Raw genomic sequence first — 26,422 nt, forward strand, 5'->3', positions numbered from 1 at the left:
TCATATTTAGACATCAAAACATGAGACCAAAGTAATGTATTTTAATACCTGAATTTTAGAAAGATGTGGAAAATAATAAATGAGGATGTGCCTGGTATTATTCATGGAACATTAGAGGATTTATATTATTTAACCAAGCTAGTCAATCAAATCATCTGTGCTCTGTCCCCTCTGTCTGTCTTGGTTATTAACAAGACAATTTAACTTCCAGTAAACATAGGTATGTATTTTACATTGTTATTATAATATCTTAAAATTAATTATATTTTATTTAATATCTGCTCTTTTTAAATTTTATTTAATAAATATAAATTTCAAAAGTACAACTTTTGGATTATAGCGGTTTTTCTCCCCATAACCTCCCTCCCACCCACAACCATCCCAACTCCCACTCCCTCACCCATCCTATTCTTCATAAAGATTCATTTTCAATTATCTTTATATACAAAAGATCAACTTAATATATACTAAGTAAGGATTTCAACAGTTTGCAACCACACAGATACACAAAGTATAAAGTACTGTTTGAGTACTAGTTTTACCATTAATTCACATGTTTATTTTTGTTCCTTCTTTTTCTCTTCATAGTGATTGGTGAACTCTCTACTTGGCATGGGGTTAATCTTATAAATATAAAAATTAACTGAAAATTGATCTCAGTAAGTACTCTACAGAATACAACTGTAAAAAAAAATGAAATCCACTCATTTGCAACAAAATGGAGGAATCTGGAAAACATCATGCTGAGTGAAATAAGCCAGTCCCAAAGGGACAAATATCATGTTTTCCCAGATCTGTGATAAGTAACTGAGCACCTATGAGAAACAATGACTTGATCAGCCCTTGTCCTGACTGTTGAGGAACAACTTACTATTTTATTCCTTTTAGTATTTTTTGTTCTACTTAATACCATTGGTTGAACTTTTTAATTAACACACAATTATTCTTAGGCATTAAATTTAACTGAAAAGTGATGCCTGTTAAATATAAGAGTGGGAATAAGAGAGGGAGGAGATGTACAGTTCAGCACATGCTCACTCGGACTTACCCCAATGGTAGAGTTAGAAACGTGCCAGGGGATTCCAAATCAATCCCATCAAGGTGGCATGTACCAATGCCATCTTACTAGTCAAAGTGATCAGTTTAGACTAGTCTTAATACCTTGAATAATGGTCTATTTTGGTGAGCACTGCAGGGTCATATGTAAAGAATATATATTATGTAGTTATTGGATTTAGGTTTCTATAAACATCAGCTAGATCAAATTAGTTTGTAGTGATATTGAAATACTGTAATATGTATTAATATTTTGTCTAATTCTATCAGTTATTCAGAAAAGAAATGGACCGATCAGAATTCTCCAAAGAAACAGAAACATTAGAATACATGCATATAGATACACATAGATACACACACACAAAGATGATCCTCAAGTTATAATGGGGTTATATCCCAATAAATCTATCATAAATTGAAAATATTTCTGGATACAAGATAGATGAATACTGAGAAGCTATACTGACTTCAGCCACTGAAAGCAAACAGAAAATTAGAGGAAGTTACCAGGGGACTGGTTGAGAGAAATTTTTAGTGGAGATTGGACAAGAAAGAACAAAGAATTGATGAAGTGAGAAGAGAGGACAGGCACATCACTGTCAGCCACTCCTATATCTGCACAGCCAGCTATAGGCTGAGAAGCACCATCTTCCCAGGGCAAGGTGAGAAGAGGCTATCGTGACTCCAGCCACTGGCACCTGTGACTTAAGGAAAATTCTACAGTCTCCACTGGCTTTGAATCCAGCCTGGGAAATTGGCAGGGGGTTGGGTGGTTACTTTGCTCCATGAAGAGAGGCCATATTGCTTCTCTTCTCTCTCCCAAGTGAAGCACAAGACTCCATTTGCTGAGGTGGAGCTGCAGCCAAGTACTATCCTGAGTCAGGGAACAGTGGACAGTTCATGCCAGGGCAAGGACAGCTCACAGGGCAGAAGAGAAGAGACACCTGCACTCTGTGTGCAGTTCTGGGTGGAAAGTGGGAGTTCTGGGGTTAGGCAACAGAGAGGGTCATGCATAGTGATTGGATTCCTGTGCACCTACCCAGTCTGGCTGCAGAAACTCAGAGCTCCCTACACGATGCAGAGAGAGCGCACAGAAGGCTTGAGGGAGACACTACGGAGTGGGTCAGTATGATGCCCAAGCCTAGGTGTATGAGGTGCACAGTCACCATGGGCTCACACTAACTGTGAAGCAGCTGATTCACCCTGACAGAGAAGGGTTGGGACTGTGAACACACTAGCCAGCTCCAACTTTCCCTCTCCCTGCTGACGGTAACCAGAGGGGTCTATACCACACCCAACTTGGTTGTCATGTTGGGCACTTGCCCAACACAAAAATGGTAACCAGAGATCTCCAGCCTCACCCAGCACCTGACCCTGGAAATCCAGAGTAAGCCTTAGGCTCCCCACTAGCCTCAGAGACAGATTTCCAGGGATAAAGTCTTCAATCAATTAACCAAAAAAACTATAGGAAATGGAAACGAGTGATATCCAGGTGCATAAAAATCAATGTATCAGCACAAAATAAACATAAACAAGGAAAGCAATATGACACCTCAAAAAGAACACAATAATACATTAATATCAGACAATGAAGAAGAGCAAGGATGAAAACCTGTAAAGGAATCAAAAGAACGGTTTAAGGTTACACAAAATCACAGTAAAACAGTCAAATGAAATTAGGAAATCAGTACATGACATGGACAAGAAATTCACCAGAGATATTGAAGAAAACCAAACAGAAATATAGAAATGAAGTATTCAATAAGTTAAAAAAAAAAACAGTATAAAACCTTTACAATAGATGGTGAGGCAGAATTAAGAACATCCGATCTAGAAGACAGGTCTGTTGAAATATTTGTCAGATACACACACATACACACACACACACATACACGCAAAAGAAGAAAAATTAGAAAGACCAAAAACAGTGTTTAGATTTATGGGATACCATCAAATGACCAAATATATGAGTCTTAGGAGCTCCTGAAGGTAAGAAAATAAAAAGAATCACTTAGAAAGCCTATTTGGTGAAATAATGCAGAAAACTTCCCCAACTTGGAGAAAGATATAGATATCCAACTAATAACTTGGAAGCATATATAACTACAAATGGGCATGATCAGCAAATATTTTTACCCTGACACATTACAGTAAAACTTTCAAAATAAAACAAAAAGAAAATATCCTAAAATTTATGAGAGAAATGCCAGATTAATTTAAAGTATTTCCCATCAGATTAATGGCAGACTTCTCGGCAGAAACCCCACAGGCCAGGAGATAATAGAGAAAAATATTCTAAGACCTAGAAGAAAACAAAAACTGCCAACCCAGAATATTTTACCTAATGAAGCTCTAATTCATAATGAAGGTGAAATAAAGACCTTCCAAGACAAGCAAAAATTAAAAGAATTTGTCACTACCTAGCCAGTCTTACTAATGATACTTAAGGATACACTACACACATATACAAAGAAAGACAATCAGCATCAAGAAAGAATATGAAGGTAGAAAATTCCCAATATAAGAACAAAGGAGAATTTAAAATAAACAATAGGAATATTTACAGGAAAATGGCAGGACCAAGTTATTATTTATCAATGAAAACCTTGAATGTATATTGGTGAAGTTCTCCAATTGAAAGATACATTCCAGTTGAATGGATAAAAAAAAAACAAAACTATCCAAATGCCACCTACAAGAAACACTTCAGTAAGATTAAAGCTGTTAACAAAAGACAAAGACAGTATGTAAATATTAAGGGATCAATTCAACAAGAAGCTGTGAATACAGTAAATATATATACATACCCAATGCCAGGACACCTAGTTTTATAATGCATATTAAGGGATTTAAAGGGATATATAAGCTCCAATACAATAATAATGGGGAAATTCAACACCCCGCTTTTATCAATTTACAGATCAGCCAGACAAAACATCAACAAAGAAACAACAGAGCTATTCTATAATACAGACCAAATGGACCTAATCAATATCTACACAACATTTCATCCAACAGCTACAGAGTTCATGTTCTTTTCTTTAATGCATGGGATATTCTCTAGGATAGACCATATATCAGGCCATAAATCAAGTCTCAACAAACTTTAAAAATTTGAAACCATATCACATATCTTTTCTGACACAATGGGAGCTGTAAATTAACAAGAAAAGAATCTCTGGGAAATATGCAAGCACATGGAGACTGAACAACATTCTCTTGAATGAACAGTGTGTCATAAAAAAATCTAAAGGGAAATAAAAAATTCCTCAAAATGAGTGCAAAACCTATGGAACACAACAAAATCAGCAGTGAGGAAAGTTTATATCAATTCTACGTCAAAAAATTAGAAAGATATTAAATAAATAATCTAACCATACATTTCAAGGACCTAAAAAAATGACAAACCAAACCCAAAACTAGTAGGAGGAAATAAATAATAAAAATTAGAGAAGAGATAAACAAAATAAAAGTCAGACAAACTATATAAAAGATCAGTGAAAATGAGAGTACATTTTTGAAAAAAATACAAAGCTTATAAACCACTGGCCCAAGAAGACCCAAATAAATAAAATCAGAGATGAAAAGAGATATTGCAATTGATTTAACAGAAATGCAAAGGATAACAAAAGCTACATACCATTAAATTGAAAAATCTACAAGGCATAGATAGATTTTCAGACACATATAACTTACCAATATTAGGAACCAAAGAGTAGAAAACCTGAAAAGACCAAAAACCTTGTCTAAGATTTAATCAGTAAAAAATAACTTGGCAATAACAACAATAAAAACCCAGGAACAGATGGCTTTACTATCACTGCTGAACTCTACCAAACTTTTAAGAAAGACCTAATCCCAACTTTTCCTAAACTATTCAAAACAAGTTAAAGGGAGTGGATCCTTCCAAATTCATTTTGTGAGGCCAAGATTACCTTAATTCCAAAATCAGAAAAAGACAACAATAAAACAGAATAGATCAATATCCCTAATGAGCACAGATATAAAAATCTTCAAGAAAATGCTAGCAAGTCAAATCCAACAGCACATCGAAAACAATCATCCACCAGAATCATGTGGAATTTATCCTAGGGATGCAGGGATGTTTCAACAAATGCAAATCTACAAATGTGACACATCACAGAAACAAAATGAAGATTAAAAACCATACGATATCTCAATCAACACAGAGAAAACATTTGATAAAATACAACATCCTTTATGACAAAAACCTTTTAAAAAATGGGTATAGAAGGATCATATCTCAGTATGATCAAAGCAATATATGACAAACGAACAGCTGACATCTTACTGAATGGTAAAAATCTGCTTCTTCCACCATTATGGGGACACACAGTACAAAGATGTCCATTTCTGAACCGGGAAACAACTCTTACCAGATGTTGAATCTACCCTCAACTTGGACTTCTTATCCTCCAGAACTGGGAAAAATAAATTTCTATTATTTAGAAGTTACTTAGTTTATTATTTTGTGTAGCCTGAGTGGACTGCGTGTGTGTTTACATGTGCATATATATCTACAGAGAATGAGAAATTGAGTCATGCAATCATGACAATGATATGCATTTGCAAGCTGCAGACAGCAAAGCTAATATCATTCTAGTCTCTTTGAGAAGGGCTAAGATTCAGGAGAACAAATGGTTTATGTCCACTTCCTCTGCCTTTTGTTGTATTCAGCTCCTCAACTAGTGGGTTGCCTACACACAAGGAGTTGGGTGGAAGCAGGGTATAAACTGCTTTACTCAATCCACTGATTCAATTGTTATCTCTTCTGGGATCACCCTTACAGAAACAAAATAATATAATAATACTGAACAAAGTATCTAGTCATGCACTGGTACAGTCAAGTCGGCACATAAAATTAACCATCACAGGACATTAAAATTTCAAACTATGGGGGCTGGTTATATCCCAAAGGGGGTTAAGCTGTCACCTACAACACCAACATCCTGTATAGGTGCCAGTTCATGTGCTAACCACTCCACTTCCAATCCAACTCGCTGCTAATTCAACTCCCTGCCTGGGAAGAACAGAAGATGGCCCAAGTACTTGGGCCCCAGCTGCCCACAGGGAGACCCAGATAAAGCTCTGAGCTCCTGGCTCCACCCTGCCTCAGCCATGGCCATTGAGGCCACTTAGGGGAGTGAACCAGCAGATGGAAGATCTCTTTTTCTCTTTCTCTCTCTCCAGCTCTCATTCTCTCTCACTCTTTCAAATAAATAAATAAATATTTTTTTAAAAATTCAAATTATGTTTATAGATTTATCCCTTTATTTCTGAGAGTTTTTGCATTATATATTTTTGAAGCTTTCTTATTAGGTAGATGCACATTTAAGATAATTATGTCTTCCTGGTTAATTAACGCCGAATCATTATAAAATATTCCTCATTATCTCTGATAAAACTTTGCCTTAAAATTTACATGGTCTGATATATGGCCATATCACTTTTGTTTACTGTTTATATGGTATACCTGCTTTCATCCTCTTGATTTCAATTCAGTAGTATCTTTTTATTTCAGTAGTATATAATGTGGATTTGGTTTTTTAAAAAGCCAAACAAACTATATATTTTAACTGCAATTTGTAGTCTATTTACTTCTAATGTAGCTCTTAATATAGTTAGATTTTAGGCTACTACTTGCTATTTAATTTTCCTATCCATTCTGATTCTTATTCTTTTGCTACTCATTTTCTGCTGTGTTTTGTTTTCTGTATGGAGTTTTTGTAATATTTTTTCAATTGAATTTTTAACTCTATTTGCATTTTTAAATGGTGGCTCTAGGAATTAAAATGTGCACCCTCACTTATTACAGTGTACTTTGTATCAATATAATACATTTAATGAATATTATTCACAATTCCATTTACTTCCTTCTCATTCCTATTGTGAAAATATATTTTACTTTAATATTTATCCTATATTAACTTATTTTTATCATGGATCTAAATAATCAATTTTTTTAAAAAGAAAGGAAAGTGATCATTTACATTCTCTACATGTTGACTAATTTCATAACATACAACATAATCTCTCCTTTGTGTCAAGATTGTTATCTGGTACCATTTCTCCTCAACCTCAAGAAATTTCTTCAGCATTTCTTTTAGGATAAGTCTACTAGAAACACATTTCCTTGTGTTTATTTTATCCAGAAATCACTATTTTCCTTCATTTTAAAAGAATATTTTTGCTGTATATACAATTCTAGGTTAACGCTAAGTGATTTTTCATTCAACACTTTGAAGAAGTTTTTCCAGTGTCCTCTGGCCATCATTGTTTCATATGAAAAGACAGCTATCATCTTTATTATTGTTAACCTAAATGGAATGTGCCTAATTTTTCTGGGACCTTATATTTTTCTCTAAATTTTAGTGTTCAACAATTTGACAATGAAATGCCTAAAGTTGTCATTGTAATTATCCTTTTGGGTTTGTCACCCCTCTTAGATGTATTCATTTATATCTTTCTGAAAATTTTTTAAACATGTGGCCACTATTTTTTTAAATATTGTTCTGTCCTTTTTTTCTATTAGAACATTAGACTACTTGTAATTATCCCACAGGTCACTGAGATGCCCTTCCTTTTGTCAGGTTTTTTTTTTTTTAAGATGTATTTATTTATTTGAAAGGTAGAGTTACAGAGAGGCAGAGGCAGAGGCAGAGAGAGATGTCTTCCATCTGCTGGTTCACTTCCCAAATGGCTGCAATGACCAGAGCTGAGCTGATCTGTAGCCAGGAGCCTCCTCCAGGTCTCCCATAAGGGTGCAGGAGCCCAAGCACTGGGGCCATCCTCCGTTGCTTTCCCAGGCTCATTAGCAGAGAGCTGGAATGGAAGAGGAACAGCAGGGACACAAAGCAGCGCCCATATGGGATGCCAGCACCACAGGCCTGGGCTTTAACATGCTATGCCACAGTGCCAGCCCTGTCAGGGCTTTTTATTTCTCTCTGATTTATGTTGAGTGTCTAGTGTCTTTTTTTAATGCTGACAAATGCAATTTTATTTTGTTTGGATTATAATGGTGTGTAAGTATTTTGGGCCCCCATATGCCAATAATTAGAGTTCCATTTGGAGCTGTTATCTAGATGGCTGAAATTGCTACTGTCATCATACCCTTCAGATATACTTCCAGAGGGGTGAAGGGTATCTTGCTGTTTCTGGAGCCAGAGGATCTAATACAGCCTTCATTTAAGGGGAAAGATGTTAAACACAGTCAATAGGTAATAAAAGTAAATGGCCCTGCTAAAATAACAAACAAACAAGCTAGTACTAAGCTAACAGAAAAAAAATATGACAAGAATAAAAGTGCTGAGTGCTTTTCATAAATTACTCATCAGTTCTATGTTCTGACTAGTGAATACATCTGGGAGAACAGTACAAAAAGGAAAACTTGTTGTTCAGACTCTTTGGAGCTGATTTTACACTCCTGTCCTCTCCGCTTTTCTCTGTTGAAACATTTGAGTGCTCACATTACCCTCAGAACTTCAAATGTTCCAGCTGAAGCAGCATTTTTTACTTAGTTGCCTTTATCATGCACCACTGGGAATAAGACAACACAAGATACTACTACGGTTTCTAAGATTCCCTTGGATTTGCTGCTCTTCTCATTGTTCATACTTGGAAGTGATTTGACACAGGACTGATAGGAGTTTTGGTTTCTAGCAAACTGTGTTTGAGTTCTGTTTTTGCCATGACCACATGAGTAATCCTGTACAGCCAACTCAAAGTCTAACTTTCAAATTACTTGTATAATGGACAGCATGAGAGCACTTCAAAAAGTTCCTGGGAAATGTGTATTATGAAAAAAGCAGGCATGCATTTCAAATTTTCTGCACTAAAATAGCTTATCTTTTGATTCCATTTTTCCAAAACTTTTTTATGTACTTTCATACTTAACCCCACTGGAATAGTTGTGAGGATGAAATATGAGAACAGAAAGAACACCTGGCCCACAGTAGGTATTCAGATAATAGTAAATGGCTCTTCCCATTTAGTCCTCATTTCCTGCAAGTCAAGCGAATGCCTTTGAATTATTTGTTTTAAAATGACCTACAGTGTCACAAAAATTTTCCCCAGGTTTATTTTATCATATTTATTTTCAATAACTTAAAGCAAATCTCTTGCTATCTCTTTTTATGTCTGCTAATCTATGCATGAATTTGTCTTAACATTTGCAGGGATTAAATACAGATACATATTTTTGTGGAGTAGCAAAGTGACAACATACTGGTAGGAATATTGGTCTAATATCAGAGATTATGACAAAAACAGTTTAAGATCATTTTCTATATTCCAAGTCAATTAATAAAGTGGTTTATTTAGAGATATATATAAGCTTTCATATATATAAAGCTTATATATATATTATATATAAAGCTTATATACATGTGTATATATATATATATATGTTAGATACATAACTTTTTGTTTACTGAACATAAGCCAGTGTGTTAGAGTCTAGAGATAGAGACATAAATCAGGTAGAAAATCAACTCTAAAGAATCTTACAGTTTGGGACCAACGCTGTGGCGCAGTAGGTTAGTCCTCTGCCTGCAGCACTGGCATCCCATATGGTCGCTGGTTCTAGTCCCGGCTGCTCCTCTTCCCATCCCATCTGGCTCTCTGCTGTGGCCTGGGAAAGCAGTAGAAGATGGCCCAAGTGCTTGCACCCCTACGCCCACATGGGAGAAGCACCTGGCTCCTGGGTTTGGATCGGCGTGGCTCCCGCCATTGCAGCCACTTGGGGAGTAAACCAATGGAGGGCAGACCTTTCTCTCTCTCTCTTTCTCTCTCTCTCTCTCTGTAACTCTACCTCTCAAATAAATAAATAAAATCTTTAAAAAAAAAGAATCTTACAGTTTAGAAGAGATTTTGAACATAAAAGAACTGCCAAAGCCATTTCACTTTTAAGAGATGATTTTGATAATTACGAAATTAATGATGCTTATAATGTTAGATATAATTTATTATATGGCAGCTACCATTTATTAACTCATTTAATCCTCAAGAAAAACATACCATATAAGGACTGCTATTAGATGACAAATGATTTCCACCTAGTAATTAAGACTTACTATTATTTCTTTAGAAGAATCCAATTAGCAAACTCATCTTACATTTATAAACTACATCCTTTATTTACCTCTTAACATCTTCCATTTTTTTCTACTCAAATATTTTAGCAATTTATTTATTTATAGAGAGCATCCACTTGAATATTCATCAGTATCTTTAATCAACAGAGAATAGAGGAATATGAGGGCAAAAATTTTAAAATTTTGTTCATTCAATTCATGTCACATTTTATCAACTCTCATTGCTGCTGTGACTGTCTACTTGCATCAATAACTAATTCTGTATTTCTATTCAATTTCTGCTATAGGAATAAAATAAATAAATAAAATCTACAAAAGGAGAATCTGTCCAGCCCTCTGTTTTGTCTCCTTCCAACAATACATTTGCAATTTTGTGTATTATTTCATTTTTGTAAGCAGGGAAAAAAGCAAAGCAGGTGCTTCCTCACGTCCTTCAGAACTATTCCTCTTCTGCCTGATTGTGTCCCCTGGATCCAGGCTGTCATCTGTACAAAGAATACCAAACTGGTTCCAGTGAATATATAGTGTCTTTTAACCTGTTAATTCTACCAGTAATTTTTTCTGCAGTCTCCAAGTTAATGTAAACTCATCATTTTTTATTCTGAGTGCATTTTATTTTCACTTATAAATTAGATGGTACTATTTAGATGTTCAATAGTCACCTGAAATTTTCTATCTCATTACTTTATGAATTCTTTAATATATTTATATGAGTTATTTTAACATCTACCTGCTAAGTCCAATATATGGATTACATATATGTATATATAGTGTTCTGCTATTTAAAATATTGAAATCATACTGTCTTACAGTCTTTTTTTTTTTATCTTTTATTTAATGAATATAAATTTCCAAAGTACGACTCATGGGTTACAATGGCTTCCCCCCCCATACCGTCCCTCCCACCAACAACCCTCCCCTTTCCCACTCCCTCTCCCCTTCCATTCACATCAAGATTCATTTTCGATTATCTTAATATACAGAAGATCAGCTTAGTATACCTTAAGTAAGTATTTCAACAGTTTGCTCCCACACAGAAACATAAAGTGAAAAATAATAGATGATTTTTTTTAAATGATGATGAAATCAGATCAGACCTATTGTCATGTTTAATCCCAGTGAGAGTCAAGTTGGGAATTGAAAATTTCTTTCTTTTTTTTTTTTTTTTTTTACAGAAGATCAGTTTAGTGTACATTAAGTAAAGATTTCAGTCGTTTGCACCCCCATAGAAACACAAAGTGAAATATACTGTTTGAGTACTCGTTATAGCATTAAGCCTCAGTGTACAGCACGTTAAGGACCGAGATCCTACATGAGGAGTAAGTGCACAGTGACTCCTGTTGTTGACTTTACCAATTGACACTCCTGTTTATGGCATCAGTAATCTCCCTATGCACCAGTTATGAGTTTCCAAGGCTATGGAAGCCCCTTGAGTTCTCCGACTCTTATCTTGTTTAGACACGGTCATAGTCAAAGTGGAGGTTCTCTCCTCCCTTCAGAGAAAGGCACCTCCCTCTTTGAAGACCTGTTCTTTCCACTGGGATCTCACTCACAGAGATCTTTTTGCCAGAGTGTCTTGGCTTTCCATGCCTGAAATACTCTCATGGGCTTTTCAGCCAGATCCGAGTGCCTTTAGGGCTGATTCTGAGGCCAGAGTGCTATTTAGGACATCCGCCATTCTATGAGTCTGCTGAGTATCTCACTTCCCATGTTGGATCACTCTCCCCTTTATTTATTCTATCGGTTGGTGTCAGCAGATACTAGACTTGTTTATGTGCTCCCTTTGACTCTTAGTCCTTTCATTATGATCAATTGTGAACTGAAATTGATCACTTGGAGTAGTGAGATGGCATTGGCACATGCCACCTTGATGGGATTGAATTGGAATCCCCTGGTATGTTTCCAACTCTACCAATTGGGGCAAGTCAGCCCGAGCATGTCCCAAATTATACATCTCTTCCCTCTCTTATTCCCACTCTTATGTTTAACAGGGATCACATTTCAGTTAATTTTCAACACTTAAGAATAACTGTGTGATAATTACAGAATTAAACCAGTCATATTAAGTAGAACAGACAAAAAAAAAATACTATGAGGGATAATGTATTAAGTTGTCCATTAGCAGTCAGAGCTATGCTGATCAAGTCACCATTTCTCATAGTGTCCATTTCACTTCAGGAGGTTTCCTTTTTGGTGTTGACTCAGTTGTCACCGATCAGGGAGAACATATGGTATTTGTCCCTTTGGGACTGGCTTACTTCACTCAGCATGATGTGTTCCAGATTCCTCCATTTTGTTGCAAATGACTGGATTTCGTTGTTTCTTACTGCGGTATAGTACTCTAAAGAATACATATCCCATAATTTCTTTATCCAGTCTACTGTTGATGGGCATTTAGGTTGGTTCCAGGTCTTGGCTATTGTGAATTGTGCTGCAATAAACATTAGGGTGCAGACCGCTTTTTTGTTTATCAATTTAAACTCCTTTGGGTAAATTCCAAGGAGTGGGATGGCTGGGTCGAACGGTAGGGTTATATTCAGGTTTCTGAGGAATCTCCAGACTGATTTCCATAGTGGCTTGACCAGTTTGCATTCCCACCAACAGTGGGTTAGTGTCCCTTTTTCCCCACATCCTCGCCAGCATCTGTTGTTGGTAGATTTCTGTATGTGAGCCATTCTAACCGGGGTGAGGTGAAACCTCATTGTGGTTTTGATTTGCATTTCCCTGATTGCTAGTGACCTTGAACATTTTTTCATGTGCCTGTTGGCCATTTGGATTTCCTCTTTTGAAAAATGTCTATTGAAGTCCTTGGCCCATCTCTTAAGTGGGTTGTTGGTTTTGTTTTTGTGGAGTTTCTTGATCTCTTTGTAGATTCTGGTTATTAACCCTTTATCTGTTGCATAGTTTGCAAATATTTTTTCCCATTCTGTCGGTTGTCTCTTCACTCTCCTGACTGTTTCTTTTGCAGTACAGAAACTTCTCAATTTGATGCAATCCCAATAGTTGATTTTGGCTTTGACTGTCTGTGCCTCCCGGGTCTTTTCCAGAAATTCTTTGCCTGTGCCAATATCTTGAAGGGTTTCTCCAATGTTCTCTAATAACTTAATGGTGTCAGGACGAAGATTTAGGTCTTTAATCCACGTTGAGTGGATTTTTGTGTAAGGTGTAAGGTAGGGGTCTTGCTTCATGATTCTGCACGTGGAAATCCAGTTTTCCCAGCACCATTTATTGAATAGACTGTCTTTGCTCCAGGAATTAGTTTTAGATCCTTGATCAAATATAAGTTGGCTGTAGATGTTTGGGTTGATTTCTGGTGTTTCAATTCTGTTCCATTGGTCTATCCATCTGTTTCTGTACCAGTACCATGCTGTTTTGATTACAACTGCCCTGTAGTATGTCCTGAAGTCTGGTATTGTGATGCCTCCGGCTTTGTTTTTGTTGTACAAGATTGCTTTAGCTATTCGAGGTCTCTTGTGCCTCCATATGAATTTCAGCATCATTTTTTCTAGATCTGCGAAGAATGTCTTTGGTATCTTGATTGGGATTGCATTGAATCTATAAATTGCTTTTGGGAGAATGGACATTTTGATGATGTTGATTCTTCCAATCCATGAGCATGGAAGATTTTTCCATTTTTTGGTATCCTCTTCTATTTCTTTCTTTAAGGTTTTGTAATTTTCATCGTAGAGATCTTTAACGTCCTTGGTTAAGTTTATTCCAAGGTATTTGATTGTTTTTGTAGCTATTGTGAATGGGATTGACCTTAGCAACTCTTTCTCAGTCATGGCATTGCTTGTGTATACAAAGGCTGTTGATTTTTGTGCATTGATTTTATATCCTGCCACTTTGCCAAACTCCTCTATGAGTTCCAATAGTCTCTTAGTAGAGTTCTTTGGATCCTCTAAGTACAGAATCATATCGTCTGCAAAGAGGGATAGTTTGACTTCTTCCTTCTTGATTTGTATTCCTTTGATTTCTTTTTCTTGTCTGATGGCTCTGGCTAAAACTTCCAGAACTATGTTAAATAGCAGTGGTGAGAGTGGGCATCCCTGCCTGGTGCCAGATTTCAGTGGAAATGCTTCCAACTTTTCCCCATTCAATAGGATGCTGGCTGTGGGTTTTTTATAAATTGCTTTGATTATATTGAGGAATGTTCCTTCTATACCCAATTTGCTTAGAGTTTTCATCATGAAAGGGTGTTGAATTTTATCAAATGCTTTCTCTGCATCAATTGAGATAATCATATGGTTTTTCTTCTGCAGTCTGTTAATGTGGTGAATCACATTGATTGATTTGCGAATGTTGAACCATCCCTGCATACCAGGGATGAATCCCACTTGGTCTGGGTGGATGATTTTCCTGATGTGTTGTTGTATTCTATTGGCCAGAATTTTATTGAGGATTTTTGCGTCTATGTTCATCAGGGATATTGGTCTGTAATTTTCTTTCAGTGCTGCATCTTTCTCTGGCTTAGGGATTAAGGTGATGCTGGCTTCATAGAAAGAATTTGGGAGGATTCCCTCTTTTTCGATTGTTCTGGATAGTTTGAGAAGAAATGGGATTAGTCCTTCTTTAAATGTCTGGTAGAATTCAGCAGTGAATCCATCTGGTCCTGGGCTTTTCTTTGTTGGGAGGGCCTTTATTACTGTTTCAATTTCTGTTTCAGTTATGGGTCTATTTAGGTTTTCGATGTCTTCATGGTTCAATTTAGGTAGGTTGCATGTGTCCAGGAATCTATCCATTTCTGATAGGTTTTCCTGTTTGCTGGCATACAGGTCCTTGTAGTAATTTCTGATGATTCTTTTTATTTCTGTGGTGTCTGTTGTTACGTTTCCTTTTTCATCTCTGATTTTATTGATTTGGGTCTTTTCTCTTCTTTTTTTAGTTAGTTGGGCCAATGGGGTGTCAATTTTGTTTATTTTTTCAAAAAACCAGCTTCTCGCTTGGCTGATTTTTTGTAATGTTTTTTTGGATTCAATCCTATTAATTTCTTCTCTGGTTTTAATTATTTCTCTTCTCCTACTAGATTTGGGTTTGGTTTGCTGCAGTTTTTCTAGGTCCTTGAGGTGCGCTGAAAGCTCATTTATTTGGTACCTTTCCAATTTCTTGGTATAGGCACCTATTGCTATAAATTTGCCTCTCAATACTGCTTTTGCTGTATCCCATAAGTTTTGATATGTTGTGTTGTTGTCTTCATTTACTTCCAGAAAGTTTTTGATTTCTCTTTTGATTTCTTGAATGACCCAGTGTTCATTCAGGAGCATGTTGTTCAGTCTCCATGTGTTTGCATACTTTCTGGGGTTTCCTGAGTTGCTAATTTCCAGCTTCATCCCGCTGTGGTCTGAGAAGCTGCATGGTATGATTCTAATTCTTTTAAATTTGCTGAGACTTGCTTTATGGCCTAGTATGTGGTCAATCCTAGAGAAGGTTCCATGCGCTGCTGAGAAGAATGTGAAGTCTGTAGATGTAGGGTTGAAAGTTCTGTATATATCTGTTAGATCCATTTGGGCTATAGTGTCATTTAAATCTGCTGTTTCCTTGTTGATCTTCTGTCCGGATGATCTGTCTATTTCTGAGAGTGGAGTATTGAAGTCCCCCAGTACTATTGTATTGGAATCTAAATCTCCCTTTAAGTCCCTTAACATATCTTTTAAATAGACCGGTGCCCTGTAATTAGGTGCATATACATTTATAATAGTTACATCTTCCTGTTGAATTGAACCCTTAATCATTATATAGTGTCCCTCTTTGTCTCTCTTAACAGTTTTTGTATTAAAGTTTATTTTGTCTGATATTAATATGGCTACACCTGCTTTTTTTTGGTTTCTGTTGGCATGGAATATCTTTTTCCAACCTTTCACTTTCAGTCTGCATGCCTCTTTGTTAGAGAGATGTGTTTCTTGTAGGCAACAAATAGTTGGGTTGTGTTCTGTGAGCCAGTCAGCTAAACGGTGTCTTTTAACTGAAGAATTCAGACCATTAATGTTCAATGTGACTATTGATACGTAGTGACTTTGCCCTGCCATTTTCCCGGAAATATTTTCTAGTATATGCTTTGAGCTTCCCATGCTCTTTTACTGGTAGGTGTTCTTCCTTTCCCTTCTTTCATATTGATGGCCGTGTTTCTGTGTTTCTGAGTGTAGCACATCTTTAAGTATCTTTTGCAGGGCCGGACGAGTGGCCACAAAGTCTTTCAATTTCTGTTTGCTATGAAAGGTCTTTATTTCACCTTCATTCATAAATGAGAGCTTAGCAGGATATAATATTCTGGGCTGGCAATTTTTCTCTCTTAGCACCTGTGCTATGTCTCGCCATTCCCTCCTAGCTTGTAGGGTTTCTGATGAGAAGTCAGCTGTGAGTCTGATTGGAGATCCTCTGAGAGTAATCTGACGTTTCTCTCTTGCACATTTTAGGATCTTTTCTTTATGTTTCACTGTGGTAAGTTTAATTACCACGTGTCGTGGTGAGGATCTCTTTTGGTCATGTTTATTGGGGGTTCTATGAGCTTCCTGTACTAGGATATCTCTGTCCTTCTCCAAACCTGGAAAGTTCTCTGCTAGTATCTCACTAAAAAGGCCTTCCAATCCTTTCTCTCTCTCCATGCCTTCAGGAACTCCTAGAACTCGAATGTTGGTTTTTTTGATAGTATCCTGTAGATTCCCAACAATATTTTTTAGGTTTCTAATTTCCTCTTCTTTTCTTTGGTTTGACTGTATGTTTTCCTGTGCTCTATCTTCTAAGTCCGATATTCTCTCTTCTGCTTCACCCATTCTGTTTTTAAGGCTTTCTAATGTGTTTGTCATTTGATCTATTGAGCTCTTCATTTCATTTTGATTTCTCTTCACTATAACACTTTCCTGTTCTACTAGTTTCTGAGTTTCATTTTGACTCTTCCTTAAAATTTCGTTTTCACGAGAGAGATTTTCAATCTTGTCCATTAAGGATTTCTGTAGTTCAAGGATTTGCTTTTGAAAACTTCTAAATGTTCTTATCATAAATTTTTTGAAATCCGTATCTTGCATTTCTTCTATCTCATCATCTTCATACTCTTGGCTTGGGGTGTTTTGCTTATTTGGAGGCATCATAGTGTCATCGTTGATCTTGCTCCCTCTATTTCTGTGTTTGTTACTCGGCATAGTTAATTCTTCTTGCGTCACTGTGCGTTTTTTTTTCTTTTTTCTTTTTTTTTTTTTATTTATACTGTGTCCGTGTTAAGTGGACTGCCTGCTGTTGGAGGAGCCTTGGAGGCTTGAGATGGGTGCGGCCTGAGAGCTCTGCCTGGTTCTTCCAGGTTAAGGGTGTGCAAAGGTGACACCCTCAGGTTATGCGTGGTAAATCTCTCTTTTTATTTATTTATTTATTTTATTTATTCAGGGGGTAAGTAACATCGCAGGGCACGGCTGTGCAGAATTGATGGTATTTAGCTTCCAGTCTTTGGCTCCTCTGGACTCCCACTGGGTTGCCTAGGCTACTGAATTGTAGTGACTCAGTTCCTTAGCTCTCCCCCATTGATATGTAAATCCAGAGCGCAGGCCTGCTCTTTGTCTCTTGGGAATTCTAGCCTTGCAGCCTTGTAACCTTTGCAAGGTTAGGGGGAAGAGAAACCCCGAAGCTTTTTTTTTTCCTTCTTTCCGGTAGTGAGTTTGCTGCACTTTCCGGCCCCCCTCTAGATTCTGACCCCCGTTTCCCCACCAATGTCTCGGGTTATTGAGCTCACCTCCCCTTCCAGCGCCGATGTGTGGACTCGGAGCCCTGAGCGTCCCAAGTCTCCCCGCTGTTGTCTGTGTGGCATGCACTCCCCTTGGAGCACTGGGGCTTCTGCGGCTCCGTCCCGCGACTTGGCTTCCGCGCGGTGGGCGACCTTGTTCTCCCAGTAGGTCCTCCGATTCATGATTCCCGTGCAATTTTTTCCTGGTTCTTTTTTCTGCGGCTACCGTAACTCCCCTTTTATTAAACTAAATTTTCCCGGACTATCGGTGCGCGCCCTCACTATTCCGCCATCTTGGCTCCGCCCCCTTGAGTCTGTCTTACAGTCTTAAAGCTTTGAAACATCATGGTCTCTGAGTATGAAAAACTATCAGTATTGAAGCTTGGTAGTGCCCTATCCTCAAGGGGAGAAGGCCTTGCATGACTCATCTTTAAAGTTCTTAATGACATACTGAACTGAGTCCATCCACAGATGGAACCAACCTATCCTAATTCACATATCTTCAAATAAAAGTATCAGCCCTGTAGCAGCATAAAAAATTGGAGTCTACACAGAAAGAAAATAGTGGTCTGTTGGGCCAACGCTGTGGTCAGCGGGTTAAAGCCCCAGCCTGAAGCACTGGCATCCCATATGGGCGCTGGTTCTAGTCCCAGCTGCTCTTCTTCCAATCCAGCTCTGTGCTATCGCGTGGGAAAGCAGTGGAAGATGGTCCAAGTCCTTGGGCCCCTGCACCCTCCCCCACGGGGAGACCCAGAAGAAGCTCCTGGCTCCTGGCTTTGATCGGCGCAGCTCCAGCCATTGTGACCATCTAGGGAGTGAACCAGTGGAGGGAAGACCTCTCTCTCTGCCTCTACCTCTCTCTGTATCTGTCTTTCAAATAAATAAAATAAATCTTGAAAAAAAATAGAAGTCTACTTATACTGCAGATAACTTAAACCGTAAGGTTCTGACAGAGGGATTCAAGATGTAATCATGGCCCAGGCAAACTAACTCCGGACTGAAACCAATAATATGTCATCATGGAGCTTTTCTTTTGCTTCAGGAATATGTGTCCATGCTTTTGTGTATCTTAGGACTGGGAGAATGCTAGACTAGCATCTGGAAAAAGAAAGACCAACAAACAATAATTTAAAACATTAGGCCACAGCAATCAGTAACAGTGAGGTTTGCAAGAACATGAGAAAGTCAGTGAGATCTCAAAACTGTGATATTTCAAGATTGTAAATATGTTTCTCTTCTTCAGACTTTTTCCAAGTCTGTACTTACTCCAAAAAATTCCCATGTGAAAGAAATACTGGCCAGAGAAGACTGTTTTGTGCTTTGGGCTCTTCTATTTTCAAGAATGGCATGTTATACCTATAGTTCATCAAAAACCTAACTGGTTTCTTTCCAACCCATAAGCCTCTGCCTACTCAGCCCCCAATTACGGCAACTGGTTCACGGTGTAGAAGCATTCTCCAGTTACGTGGGAACACAGAAAGAGCTCATCCCTCTGACATATTTAGACTTCTTTAGAACCCTTTTGCTTTCTTTGCATCCACAGCTTTTACATGTTTTTAAAGGAGAAACCGTGTGTGTGTGTGTGTGTGTGTACCCACACAAAACATCTTGGATTTCCTGTTATGAGAGGACTATCAGCCTTTTATCTCCTACATCAAAACAAGAGGCAATAATTTCATCTCTTCAGTTTATTTTTCTCTTCCATTTACCTCAAGTTCTATCAGTTTGTTTTTTGTGTCCATCTATCTTTTACAATTTCTTCCTTGAAATGCTATATCCCAGGCCAGCGCCGCGGCTCACTAGGCTAATCCTCCGCCTTGCGGCACTGGCACACTGGGTTCTAGTCCCGGTCAGGGCGCTGGATTCTGTCCCGGTTGCCCCTCTTCCAGGCCAGCTCTCTGCTGTGGCCAGGGAGTGCAGTGGAGGATGGCCCAAGTGCTTGGGCCCTGCACCCCATGGGAGACCAAGAGAAGTACCTGGCTCCTGCCATCGGATCAGCGTGGTGCGCCGGCCACAGCGCGCTGGCCGCGGCGGCCATTGGAGGGTGAACCAACGGCAAAGGAAGACCTTTCTCTCTCTCTCTCTCTCTCTCACTGTCCACTCTGCCTGTCAAAAAAAAAAAAAGAAATACTATATCCCTTTTTTAAACTTTCCAAGAGCTCTTATTTTTTAATTACTTAAAATATAAAAAACTATTTTCCTTAATTAATCTGATTTTCCTTGAGTTTTTCTTTTTATCATGTATATCATGTATCCACTCTGTAAAAATGCCTCTTAAATTGGTCCATATCTTCTCAATAGATTATCTTTAAATATATCTAACTTTATTAGGATTCTATTTATTTATTTGGAACTCATCAATACAGAGATATAAAGTGAAAAACAGAGAGGGATGCTTTATCTGCTAGTTCACTCCCCAGATGGCCACAATGGCCAGGGCTGAACCAGGAGCTTCTTAGTCTCCCACATGGGTGGCAGGGGCCTAAACACATGGGTCATCTTCCTCTGCTTTTCCCAGGCCATTAGCAGGGAGCTGGATCAGAAGTGGAGCAGCCAGGACACAAAGAGGTGCCCATATAGAATGCCAGCATCACAGGTGGCAGCTCTACCCACTATGCCACAATGCCAGCCCCATAACATTTTTTGTTTAAGAATATTGTTGGGTTGGAGGGGGTTGACAGAGAGTATTAGTTAGATGAAGCACTCAGAATTTAGATTAGACTATTACAGAATTTAAATTAGAGTATTACACTAATCACTCTTTTACAAAAAAAAAAAAAATTCCTGAGAAGTTCTCTGTTCTCTTTTAAGAAGTCAATATCCCTACATCCACATGCTCTCTGGGCCTGGAAATATGCCACTTTCGCTTTTCTGCTCCCCCAGCATTTTCCCCTAGGTAGGTACTAGGTCTCAGATATGAGAAACTATTTGCCATCATGATTCCCCCTTGAACTTTAGATCTTTATTTTATTCTCTGGTTACTCATCATCTCTCTGGCTCATATCACTTTAATCAAATCATAGTTGGATAGCCCTTTCAAGACTGTAACATTTACTTCTACAATTTCCTGCTAAAGATCAGAGGATATAGGTCAGCACTAAAGATGATCTCTCTTATTTCAGTCCACATTCCATAATTTGGCAAGTTTATGACAAATCCAGGATATGAGAATTCAACCATTTCCTTAATCATTAAAACTGAATAGAAACCTCACCCATTTTCCAGTTTCCTACCTCCTCTAACATGCATGCAGCTTTTGATTGGATTTGTTTCTTTGGCAGTTTCTGAGTGAATAAGATGTAGACAAAAGTCTTTTCTCCACAATCTCCAGGTAGAAGTTCATTCTTCAGATTTCATGTAGTACATAATTTGCAACTGAAAAGCCAAGGATGTTGCACTTCCAGAATATATATGCTTTTACACTTCTCACCCAAATAATTTGACCTATAAAGCTTCTTGAGACCAAACAATTTAATATGGAAAATTCCTTGAGGCTGATGCATTACCTAACATTATTCTGCAGGTAAATTACAACTGAGAACTAGGAATTGAAGAAACAAATACTGGGTAGTTTCATGTTCCCAGCATGTCACCACTGAAACCACCATTAATGCTACTTTCAGGTTCATAAAATCAGTGAAATCAGTTCCCAATCAATGGTGTTCAGCTGAACATAATCAGTGTGACATCACTAGGCATTCCAAATTCATACCCAAATTAGCATCCTGAGAGCTATATGTATCCCACGAGTTATTTTTTAAATCATGTAATAATCTAATAGAGCTATGAGTGATTTCCCCACATTCACATCCAGTAATACATCCCCAAACTGAGAAATTCTTTCAACAATATTTACAATATATGTTAAGTACCTTCTACTTGTGAGTGCAAGTTAAGGGCACCAAGAAGAAAACAATTGACCCTCATTACATATTTCTAATTTAGCAATTATTAGATTCTCATGTTATGCCTTCAATTTAGCAGGCAAAGAACATTTTCTGGTCCGCAACAAAGTGGGTATAACTGTGTATTTTTAGTTATGGAGATTTATTCTTAGAGAAAACAGAAGTTTCTGAAACAGTATAAAATCCTTTTCCATATTCAGCCTTGGCCAGTACAGGTCAATGAATTTAACTTTCAATTAGTCCATCTCATATAAAATAATGTCAATAATAATTCATTAAACTTCTATGTCTACAAAGTTTGTGTGTCCACCACATTCTCCCACTAGTCACAGTCATATGGGTGTCAGCAAAGAAAAAGAAATGTGTGTTAGCAAGAATGTACTGGGGAGACGGGGTGTGACAACAGACTATATAATGATTGTATAAGCAATTTCTAAACTTTTGCTTTTTAAAAGCTTGGAAAGCTACTGCAACCTTGTAATTCAAAAGAAAACTATCAGGGCCGGTGCCGCGGCTCAATAGGCTAATCCTCCACCTTGCGGCACCGGCACACCGGGTTCTAGTCCCGGTCCGGGAGCCAGATTCTTTCCCAGTTGCCCCTCTTCCAGGCCAGCTCTCTGCTGTGGCCCAGGAGTGCAGAGGAGGATGACCCAGGTGCTTGGGCCCTGCACCCCATGGGAGACCAGGAGAGGCACCTGGCTCCTGCCATCGGATCAGTGCGGTGCGCCGGCCACAGCGCGCCAGCCACGGTGGCCATTGGAGGGTGAACCAATGGCAAAATGAAGACCTTTCTCTCTGTCTCTCTCACTATCCACTCTGCCTGTCAAAAGAAAGAAAGAAAGAAAGAGAGAGAGAGAGAGAGAGAGAGAGAGAAAGAAAAGAAAACTATCGGAAGAATATAACCCTTAAGAGTATGCTATTCTATATCAATTAGTCACTTTTATCAAAACTAATTTCCATACCAGAACAAATAAACCTACACATGTAAGAGCAACTCCACAGTTCTCACATGGGAATTTATGGTTTCAACTGAACAGTTCAATTCACATTTGTAAGGAAGTGTGCTTTTAAAATAGTCACTTCAAAAAGATCCTGAAATATGATGGTAACTCTCAATTCTTCCACCTCATATCAAGCAGCATTAGGCCTTTAAACACAATATATCCCTACAGCTTAGAGTTTTACAAACTCATTTTCATATCATTGTGCAACTTGTTCACACTAAACATAGAGAAATGAAAATTTGTCCTCTATTACCTGGTCACTGCCCAGTTTCTCAGATATTTATAAACAGTATCTGCACTAGAGAATGGTCCTGCTTCTGCTACTTTTAGAATCCAAAATCATTACTGTTTATGTGCTCCTGTCGAGCTACAGACATTCCCCAGAGCCACTTTCAGGATCTAGTACTTTAAAAAATACCTCAAAAGTCAGCTTCTCCTTTCCAATTCTTACCTAATAGTGGAGGTCCTTGTTACACTGAACTTCAACGCTGCCATGATCTCTAAGCAACAGCCAAACACAGCTGCAGTCATTTCTTCTCTTTTATACCATTTGAACCATCTGCCCCTCATCCTTTACCTCTCTAGGACCAGCTTTCATCCCCCAGAGAATGGTGCCGTATACCAGGTCAGGTTCATGGTGGAAAAGCTAAGGTTGTTCTTTCTCCACGGATGCAGGAAGGACAAGCTCTTCTAATTGTGTATCCAATCTGTCCTGTTGCACTACCCTAAGCATTTCTGCCCTCATTTGTTTCCAGCAAAGTCTATACTTACAAGTTATATGTCTATACTGACATGTTATATGTCTATACTGACACGTTATATGTCTGTTTATTGCTTGGTTGCCACAGAATTGGGTACACATTGTACCATTAGACCAAGTTTTTTTTTTTCAAACCAAAAGTAACATCCTTTGTGTAGATGATTGCCAAATGTAAAGCAACAAAGAAAAAAAGCATTATTCCTTTTTCATTAAAACAAAAGATGTCCAGAAAATTTAATGTACCAGGAACACAATGCATAGCAACAGAACTAGATCCCAACTTGTCGCCTCAGATTGCTTACCATTTTTACAAGTGTGGCATAGTCTCAAGAAGTCTGACATCCAGTTCTCAGAATGCAGTTCAGAAAAAGGAGTTAAGTGCCTAATGCTCTGATTGTGAGTAATAGGCTTTTCTTCCTAATGACCCCTTAAATCACAATATTCTTGAATGTATCTAATGGACATTTTTGGCAAAATTATGATGCTAGCATCACATCACCTCAGATATATCTTTAATGGTCAAACTAAACTTTCATGAAATTGCTCTTTCCATGGGTAGCTTATGCAGAGAGTAGAGAAATTTGTGATTGACTTAATGATAAGCAACAAAAAGTATGAGTCAGCTGTTTCCTTGTTTCAACTTTAATTGAGATAAGAAGAGCAAGCAAAGGCAAGCAGTTTAGATTACTGAAGAAGGAAAGTGTTTTGTCTCCCTGTGTATATTTACCTCTATGTATATTTTTAATGACAAGGTAAATTTGTGCTATACTTTAAAACTTAAAAACATTTCAGAAAAGATCTTCTTTGATTATACATTCCCCTTGTCCCATCTCATTTCTCCCCAGGGATAATGTCTGTCATTGCAGCCTCTACTCTCACCCTCTTATAATCCCATCAACTCCATGCTATATAGAAGCCTAGTCCAACCTACCAGAGGAAGGCAGACCACGCACAACAGTCTAACAAGTTTTGAACAACAGACACTCTGTTTTTCCATTTCATTTGCTCAAACAGAAAGTCGTGCAGTTGGGCATTATGTACCAGAGCTGAGTAGGCCCAGTGTGCCAGAGATTTTATTTTTAAGCAAAATCCTAATGGAATTTTAAATGCATGCTCACTAAAAGATGTTACAGAAATATTTATCTCAGCATTATTCATAATAGCCAAAAAGTTGGAAACAACACTATTTCAATCACCAATGAATGGATAAATTGAGTTACAGTCTTATGAAGAAATACTGTACAGCAGAGAAAATTTTAATGATGTACTGTTATAAATTATGTGAACTGACCTAGTGAACATAGTATAATACTAGAGAAAATAAGACCATCAGCATCACACACACCAGCACCAGCCTCACAGCTGACTTAGAACATCTTAGACCTGCAGCCACGGAGGGGTCTGGAGATTATTGCAGCTTGGAAAGTCCCAGATGGAACCAGGATAAGACTCCCAGATTGCCAACCTATATAGATAATGAGAAATAATAAATTATTCGGGAATTGGTTGGCTTATCAACAGGGCACACAACATGATACAACTATTTGGAGAGCCTTGGGAATCACAGTGCGCTCACAAAGGGAATGAAGAGCATCCTTTAATGCAATGAGTCATTTAATCAGAGATTGCTCAACAGAACTTCTGTGCTCACAATAGATCACACTCCCATTTCCCTTGATAAAAACCATACTGTATGTTAATTTTGTTCAATTGTTGGATATATAAGACACGTACAGAAAAATGCAGAAAACACAGATGCACAAGCTTTAAAAATTGGCACACTTATAACCAGCCATAGGTCAAGAAAGAACATAAGCAGAATTCCACAGGCCTCCATCATGTTTCCTCCCATTTACTGTAACCCTCTCCTTCCAATTGTTAAACGCCATACTTCCCTCTCTCTGTACGATATATAATTTATAATTTTGCCTGTTGTCAAACTTTACGTAAATGGAAACAAACTATTATTTTGCTGGTGGGTCTGATGCCCATGTCCCATATCGAAATGCCTTGCTTCGAGTCCCAGTTCTAGTTCCTGACTCCAGCTCCTTGCTAAGGCACACCCTGGGAGGCAGTGATAATGGCTCAAATAATTTGGTCCCTGCCACCTATGTCAGAGACCTATGTTGAGTTCCAAGCTTCTGGCTTTGGCTTGATGCAGTACCAGCCACTGCAGGCATTTGGGTCATAAATCTGTGGATGGGACCTCTCTCACTGTCTGTCTCTGATTCTGTCTCCCCGACATTTTGCCTTTCAAATAATAGAAGTCTTATTTTCTCTAGTATTATACTATGTTCACTAGGTCAATTCACATAATTTATAACAGTGCATCATTAAAATTTTCTCTGCTGTACAGTATTTCTTCACAAGACTATAACTCAATTTATCCATTCATTGGTGATTGAAATAGTGTTGTTTCCAACTTTTTGGCTATTATGAATAATGCTGAGATAAATATTTCTGTAACATCTTTTAGTGAGCATGCATTTAAAATTCCATTAGGATTTTGCTTAAAAATAAAATCTCTGGCACACTGGGCCTACTCAGCTCTGGTACATAATGCCCAACTGCACGACTTTCTGTTTGAGCAAATGAAACGGAAAAACAGAGTGTCTATTGTTCAAAACTTGTTAGACTTTCAAAACAGCAACATTAAAATGTATGGAAGCCTTCAAAGCACACAACCTCTATACACACACCTATGGACCTGGTCTTTCCAAGCTGTCTCTCAAAGTAGCTTAATCAACTTGTTCTCCCAAGAGTTTGATGCATGTGTCTTTTGGAGTCATGTAATAGTTTTGAACATTTTATGAAATTAAGAGTTGTCACTATAATTCTACTTTGGGAAAAAAAACTGCTTGGTAAACCACCTTGTT

The 26,422-nt window shown here is 37.9% G+C and overlaps 1 long non-coding RNA gene across 4 annotated transcripts in view; it reads right to left on the reverse strand.

The window, feature by feature from the left end:
• The window catches only part of LOC149126935 (uncharacterized), a 251,511-nt gene extending 228,173 nt beyond the window's left edge, over positions 1 to 23,338 (reverse strand). Inside the window, exons 1-2 of one of the 4 annotated variants that reach the window (XR_016232305.1) lie at positions 23,238 to 23,338; positions 4,753 to 4,780 (exon numbers count right to left, since the gene is read on the reverse strand). This is a non-coding gene — a long non-coding RNA (uncharacterized LOC149126935). The remainder of the gene's footprint in view (positions 1 to 4,752; positions 4,781 to 23,237) is intronic. The other 3 variants (XR_016232304.1, XR_016232307.1, XR_016232306.1) reach the window with 3 other exon arrangements.
• Positions 23,339 to 26,422: the final 3,084 nt, after the last annotated feature.

This window comes from Oryctolagus cuniculus, chromosome 4 (genome assembly GCF_051225735.1).
Source record: "Oryctolagus cuniculus isolate XC-2025 breed Fujian yellow rabbit chromosome 4, ASM5122573v1, whole genome shotgun sequence".
Classification (NCBI taxonomy): domain Eukaryota; kingdom Metazoa; phylum Chordata; class Mammalia; order Lagomorpha; family Leporidae; genus Oryctolagus; species Oryctolagus cuniculus.